Below are 8,180 nucleotides of genomic sequence, written 5' to 3'. Positions count from 1 at the left end.
AGATCTTGTTGTTCTTAGCTTGTCTTACCTCCAAGCTATTAGTGCGTGGCGAGAGTAACGACTATCGCCTCAGCCGACAGCAGACAAGAGCCTATTATTATTTCACGGTTGGTGCGTGCAGCCCGCCGGATAAGACTTTGTTACAAGTTCTTGAACACAAAAACACTCCTAATAACTGCAGGGTATTAACACTATTGATAATATTTCCCAGCTATGGTTCGCGCTATTTCTCTGCCTTTCTTAATTAATTTCTGTGTCCTGCGAGGTCGAATGCTGATTTCATTTATTAACCATATAAAAACAGATAGGTAGAATGAGTGTATTTGTTGTGACCAGATATTAGAAATTATTATTAGCAGTTCAAATGAAAGGAAGTCTTATGGTCGATAGCGATGTCGTTTTAGAACTTGCGTATTATTAATGCGAAAGCCTTACTTCGCTATGCTGACAGATTTCTGTCCGCAGTCCGCGTCACCACAGCCATGTCCGCAGAAGTTGTAACTGAGAAGTGATAGAGGTTAATGAGTGGTGTCAATCGATAGAGGGTGACCTTATGTAGCGTCCAGGAAAACTAATTAGGCCAGTGAGCTAACTAAATACTTATTTACAGGTAAAACCTAACAGCATGTCCGCTGCAGTTGTGAGTAATTTAGAAGCGGTAGAGGTTAATGAACGGTGTCAATCGATAGAGGGTGACGTAATGTTGTGCCCGAAAAAATAATTAGGCGATAAGTTAATTAGGTTGGTTGGCCGGTTTGGCTCTGAGAGACGCCGCAGTGGAGGACTCCGGAAAATTCGACCACTTGAGGTTCTTTAACGTGCACTGACATCGCACAGCACATGGGTGCCTTGCTTTTCGCCTCCATGAAAAAGCGTCCACCGAGGCCGGGATTCGATCCCGCATCCTTGGGAACAGTAGTCGAGCGCCGTAACCACTGCGCCACCCCGGCTGGGTGATAAGTTAATTAGGTAATTATTACAAGCAAAAAATGTAAAAGTAAAGGCGAAAATGGCCTCATTAGCCAATGGCTTGGCGCCACAACTTATAGTATCAAATACTAAAATAGTTAATTAAATCAGTCGATTAAGGTGACGTTAAAGATGTGATATCATGCAACCTGAATTCAAGCCAAAAAAGGGCACAAGAAGGGATTGGCGAGCAATTTGAAAGTACCACATGCTAAAGTAGTCAATTAAGACACTCAATTAAGGTGACATCAAGGATGCGACGTCACACAACCAGAAATAGAGCCGAAGAAGGGCATAGGAAGGGACATGCGCGCAATTTGAAAGTACCAAAAACTAAAATGTGTAAAGAAGAAGCGAATTAATGTGACGTAGAGGACGTGACGTCAAGCAAACGGAAATCTAGCGAAAAAAAGGGCATGGGAAATGATGCCCGCACAATTTCAAAGTACCAAAGACTAAAATGGGTAACCAAGAATTAAATAATGTGACGTAGAGGACATGACGTCAAGCAAACGGAAGTAGATCCGAAAACGGGCATAGGAAGGAATTGCCGCGCAATTTGAAAATACCAAAAAATAAAATAGGTAACCAAAAAGTGAATTAGGCAACTAGAAGCACCCAAAAGCAGCATCCGTGCTGTCTCATTACTCCAATGAAGATTCTGCAGTGCTCTTAATTTTTTTTTTTTTTTTTTTTTACCAATTGCAGGCGGAAATAAACTATTTACAAGGCAGAAACAGAGCGGCTGCACAAGGCATTTTTTTATTTATTTTGTTATATATAGAAGGATACACGGATCCAGACGTTTACGTAGCAGGTTCGTACTGGCGTTTCTTTCCAAAATCAAACCTTCTATTTGTTCCGGTGCTGTTATAAACTTACATAAACTTGGTAAAAATGCGCCTAGAGATCGTGTTATTTAAAGATAATAACGAAAAGCAAGAATTGGTCAAAAAACTGTAATATGCATTAGGAAGTAATAGATTACTATAAAACGATTACTGACGTAACATGCTTGCGAAACGTGAACAGCTGGTAAATAGCACCGCAAAAGCAAAACAAGAATCAATCAGAAGTGTAACGTAAATGAATGGCCAACTGCAAATTGCAATCCTCTACAGACGGGATGAGTGAAGAACCGTCAGATCACAACCAAATGGTTATCACAGCAATCAAAGCAAATCTTCACTTGCACTGCCTGGTGTTACGATATTTCGCATGGGATATATACCGGGTGTCCCAGCTAACTTGAACCAAAGGTTACAAAATAAAATATTTGAGGTAGGTCAGTGCAACCAGTTGCATACAACTGCCAACCCCCTTGTGCACCATGGGCAATTTCTTGTTTTCAAATACTTAATTAGCTAATTACGTTAATTTTTCTAACTTACTAAATATTCACCTTAGACCAAAAATGTGAATTGGAAAGTTGAAGAGCTCCTTCAGAAACCCCTATTCCATTAATCGCGATAAAAAGTCTCACGTGTATCTTTTTTTCCGGGCTCAAAAGAAATCCCGCGAAATACAAATAATACCACGTGACTAGCGCATTTGAGCGCCACGATTGTGGTTCTCTCAGTCGTGATTTGAGCGGTTACTATGCCTGTAAAGCTGTTTTCACCTTTGTCAACCAACTGCTGCAAAAAAGCCCGTTTGCAAGGTTATTCACGGATTGAGCTCGAACTAGAAGTAGGCGAGTCGGTGAGAGACAAAAGTTCATCGGACAAAAGAACAGTTCTTTTTGTCAAAAAGCATAATTAAGGTATTTTCACTCATTTTGTTGTAATTAGTAATACCCGGAAGTCTTTGTGTATTTCTCAAAACTTCGCTAGCCGTATGAAAGCGAGATTGTTACTTTTTTTCTTTCCGCACAACAGATCTGTCGCTTGTAAAGGGTCTTTTTTTTTTCTTTACACTAGTGCAGTCAGGAGAATGGGTGTTGCCTAACTCACAACTGCCGATGTTTATTTGTGCACAACGACCCAGGGGCGCCTTAAGATGAATCAGCAGTTCGAACTTTCCTGCTAAATCTTCTAAAATGTTGTTTCTAAAATTGTTTCATTACATTTTGGGTGCATTCAAGGTTACGATAGGCTTACAAATATTATCTTGAATTCGAAAATTGCCAGAGTTGACATGTTAAGATCCCCCTCCTCCTTTATTATTTTGCCAGAAACTATTTATGATTGAGGTGAACTGTTAGCCGCCACTGTGTCTGCCGCAGGCTTTTGCGCAGCGTTCCGTGTAATTTTTTAAGGTAATCTTGGTGCTTGCAGGACTCTCAAAATTTGTTATGGTTACTTTCTTTGCACCTAAGATACTGCTCCAACTTCAGACGGGACATCTGCTGCTACTCAGAGCTAATGACGCATTTAATAAAAATTTGCTTCAGCCCCCGCCTAATCGCATATGCAAATCAGAGAGACAGCGGGACTACTCACCCATGCATTCAGCAAAGTTAAGCCAGGCATGCCTCTTTTTCAAGGATTACAAAATATGGAAGACACCTTTCATGCTGCGTCTAGAGTTGATGAGCTTCAGTGCAGTAAGAGATTCCAAGTTCAAATTCTATATTGATGCGCGTGGGGTGTTTTATTTTTGTTTTAATTCAACTCAAGCGATGCTTTCTGATCGTTCTTGCTCCTCTTCATTTTCTCAAGATAAAGTGCATTTAGAGAAGGCAAAAGCCTCGCAAGCGCTTTTGAAAAGCCCTGCCTGACGATATTCGAGGTGCTACACATCCACACACGGCTCAGCAAGGCTAATGAGCCGCGGTTGCTAAGACTGCTTCTCAACGAATCTAGCCCAGCATGTAGGAAATGACGCCCACAAAGTAAACTAAAGGTTGGAATTTAAGCTAATGCTGCGAATTTATTTCAGACTCTGATTTTTTTTTAATACTTTGCAGACGCCTATGCTGGTTTTCATCGTGGTCGGTAGCAAGCGCCCTTATATTCTACCGTGTCTGGAGCTATTTATATTTTTTGCCTTTCGAGATGCTTAAATAATCTTACTCTGGGGCTTATTATTCTTCGACACGGCGGCACGCTGTCATGAGACTACTTCACTATCAATTATAGTTGGAAAAGATGCTTTTTGCAAAGACTGCAGCACGTTACAGGAAAAATTTACCGCAATAGTGTTGGTTATAGAAGTTACTGAATTTTTTTAGACGAATTTGTACCCAAAAACAGCTAACAGCCTCTGGCAATGTTTTGCCCATCAAGTCCGGACTTCAGTAAACTGTAGAAATCGCATATGTAGGCTCAATGGAACCTTATACCGGGACCTTGGGCGCATACCGGCTACGTGAGACGACTATATGTCTCCCTCACATTTGGGTATAGCGGCTTGAATATGTTTTCAAGTATTCGAAACTAACTGATGCGGAGCTCTTATAACGCTTAGCGCAACTTTTTTCTACTACTCTTCCGAAGACAGCAGCCTAAAAGATCGAAAAACCTGAGGCAGCAAACCTTGTCTTCATGCCGGTTTTTGGTATGTACAAGTGGAATCTACCTCTCACCTCTCTGACGAACTGATAAGTGGAGCTAGTTATTCGATGTCGTCATCAATAGCAAAAGGCAATTTTGTGATCCGTATCACATGATAGTCACAGTGTTAATATTCTGCCTTTGTGTCGCGTACCCTCAAGAGGAGACCAGTGTTGGGTTCCTTGATTGGTTGATTGTATGGATTGGGTTTCTTGAGACTGAATTTTAATAACTTCGACTACTGCCTCTAAGCATAAAGAGAATTAAGAAAGGTATAAGGGAGTTGTTCAATAAATGAGAGAAGGTCAGCCGAACTAACGAAATCGAGGAGGGAGCAGTGATGGTACATCGGTGTCCAGGCAATATATGGGGATGGGTTAATCTGCTCGAGACGCGCTGCTGTCAGGTGCCGAATTCGTGTTGTCTTCAGAGCCAGGCAAACTCCACCTTGTGAATATCTGCCTGAGTGTTTTGAGAGTGGCAGACGGGGCACTTTGGGCGGGGATATAAGTGCACAAATTGAGGCCCCGTCCGAGTAACGGCCGCTGTGAGGCCGGCCCTGACCTGGATCCTCAGAAGTGCAACCTCAATTGCGCGGGTAAGACTACATAGGAAGGTTACTGCACACAGTGGGATAAGACAATGCGTGCAGCACCGGAAGTGTTCTTTTTGTTGTGAGAAGGCGCATAGCATCACCCATGTCGAGCAACCGAGACATTGTCGAGTGTAGGGTCTCCAAGCAGGTTACAAAATACGCGGACTTTTGCGAACTGAGCAGGTTACGTGGGACCCATTCGACTCGAATGGGTAGTGGTATAGTTCTGGACTGCAACTGACGCGTCGGAGAAATCGTGCTGCTTGAAGGGTGTCCGTGCAGATGGCGATGTGGATCATAGGAAGTGAGATAATGGCACCTACAGAACGAAGTGCTTCTTGCGTAGTAACATCCTCAGCACAAAGCAACGAAAGACCCACATTATTAAAACCTAATTAGATATAGCTCGCACCACAAAGCAACCGTCACCACTCGGCTGAGTCGAGCGACTGTTTGTTTGTTACGAATATCTGTGCAAGCCCGAAACCATAATGAAAATATTCGGCACGCGTTCGATTCAATTTAGAGCAACAATATTCTTACTTTATTCTTATTTTGGATTTGCACACCACAACAATTTTTAAATAAGCAAGAACATCAGTTTTCACAGGGCACTAAATCTTCGCACATAATAAAAGAGCAAATATGCCCCTTGGTAATATCAATGCAGAGCAACACTAAAGGAAACCATTAAATTTGCTGCTTCCAACCTGCTTAAGACTCACATTCTAATTCCTGATAGTTTGAATTTTATCTTCCAAACCGCATAATGCAGTTTCTGAAAACTATGCCACAAGCCATCATAGCTCCAAGTCCCCGCCCGCCTTCAGTTCGGTATTTTGCTTTCAAACATGACCTTTTTCATTCTAGTTCTATATTTTTTTTTGTGCTCACGTCTTGATTTTCAAGGACATTCCCTTTTCCCTGAAGAGAACAGCTAACATCCTCTTTATTTTCTGTTGTTGTACTTCTTTTATTTTAAAAAAATATTTTTTCTTTTTTCTGAAAAACTGGGGGCAAGGAAACGAAACTTTAGATTGAAGAACTCTGGGTTAAAAATTTAATGAGCTGACCTTGGAGGAGTCCCAACTATGCAACTGATAAATAGGTCCGCCAAAAAACGCAGACAATAGCGGCTCATTGTTCTCGAGAAGGCCGCGCTATTCAGAGAAAATGCAGGCATCCGTCATGCTCCAAAGCCTAGTCTGGGTAACGCAGTGCATATGCACATACATTGCCTGCAGTAGAGCGCACGCTAGGGCATGACGCGACAAATGTAATTATTTGCCGAAAATAATAATATTTAAGGAAATTGGTTGTAGAAACGAAGAAGAAACTAGAGTGCGTAGATCTAGTTTACCGGTACAATAATTCTCCCATATCTGATTTTTGTCGAGATAAAGCCCTGACTGCTCTTCTGACTTGGTCGTTCCATGCACAAGACTTTTTAAAGGCCCTTTGCGATTTTGAATTCGGCCGCTGCAGGTGTTTATTGCTTGTTTTTATCCACATATCACATAATAGCATTAATTCATGAAGTAGTCGCAATCAATATCCCCCCCCCCCCCCCCCCGCCCTTTAGGTAAAACTGCACTGAATGCAGTCAAGGCAGAAAGCTGGGCTAGTTGGTGTGTCATCATTAATAAAAAGACTAGAGCATATAACATAGACAAAGAGATGGGAGAGGACAGGATGCTAAGCGCTCGTCCTGTCTTCTCCTATGTCTGTGTCTGTGTTATATGTGCTAGTCTTTTTATTAATGCACTGAATGCATGTGCATTGCAATTTCCAGCAGACAGTTTTCATCAAAAACATTCAGCACTATGATGCGCGTTGCTATCTTTACGAGCTAAGTTTCTATGTTAGTAGCGAGAAAGAAAATACGGAGTAAAAACTAAATTGTAAGGTTTATTTTTCAGACATTCTGAACAGTGTCCACAATGCTTCATAATTCTGGAGAGATCCTCCATGGTCTACATTGAAATAGGTTGCGTTACCCATGCGTGCAGTGGTCTCAGAGTGCACACCAATCAACAAAGACTGAAAGCAGACAGTAGCTAACCGATTTTGGGTGAATCCCTAGACGGCACAAACCATGGGTTCAATATTGGAACTATGTTGTCAGGTCTGGTCCTTCATAGGACGAGTGAGCCCCCAACATAGTTCAATATTTAGGCGATGTTTGATGCTGATTAGAATACTTCACGCATGATTTGTTAGCCTGTAAGGCTCTATTTCCACGTGAAATTTTTCTCAGGACTCAGGAAACCAGCAGGTACGCCGAAGAGTCGTTGCGTTTTAAGGCAATGCTCCGCTCAAACAATCCGCATAAGTGACGGACTGTGCGTGGGCATATCCTTTTATGATTCAAGGCATGTCCAACAACCTATAAAACTAACTTCTTACCGGAATTCACAAATTGAAAGGACTGCGACAAACAGGCTCACTCTTAAAAATTAACTTGAGAACACTTTACCATTACATCTCAGCCCCTCGGAAATCGAAGGCTGTGCACCATGGGGCATGCTAGCAAAAGTCTTAAATTACCTGAACGTGATCACAGTCACGGGTCAGGAGCCGCGCGTATCTACATGATAGCCAAAGTTGTAACCAGGTCACCATCCTTCTGTTAACGGAGTGTACATGCGAAAGCCTTCCGCATTCCGTTCATAGTACTACTGACTCGCCGCTTGACATTTATAATTATTTGAGTATTTAGACAGGCAATGCCTCGTGTAGCTTTAGCGCTACGCGTTGAAGCATTATTACCAATGTTAAGACAGAGCAGGAAAACACGGTCAAAGGAAGAGGCCGACAAACCTCTTTTTTTTTTTTTTTCATGTTGTCTCGTATCCTGTCTTGATCTTGTTCTCCTGTGCGCTTTGTATTAACAGCGGGTTACCAGGAAACCCAGACTCACAGATTATTATGATATCCAAATTGATTTTCGAAAGCCCCATTAGATTCACTTTCGTCACTTTGCTATCTACATTTTGTATAGGCTATCTACAGCATACTCTGATGACGTGATTGCCTCGGTTTAGGTCTTCAGTACGAAAAAAGCATTGCGAATTAGTCTGTTTTCCACTAAAATGAAGAAAACAATGTAATCGTGAACCATA

Source organism: Amblyomma maculatum, chromosome 1, assembly GCF_055883805.1.
Source record: "Amblyomma maculatum isolate TAMU_Amacu chromosome 1, ASM5588380v1, whole genome shotgun sequence".
Classification (NCBI taxonomy): domain Eukaryota; kingdom Metazoa; phylum Arthropoda; class Arachnida; order Ixodida; family Ixodidae; genus Amblyomma; species Amblyomma maculatum.
The sequence above is the reverse complement of the archived record's forward strand: the minus strand, read 5'-3'. Positions refer to the sequence as shown.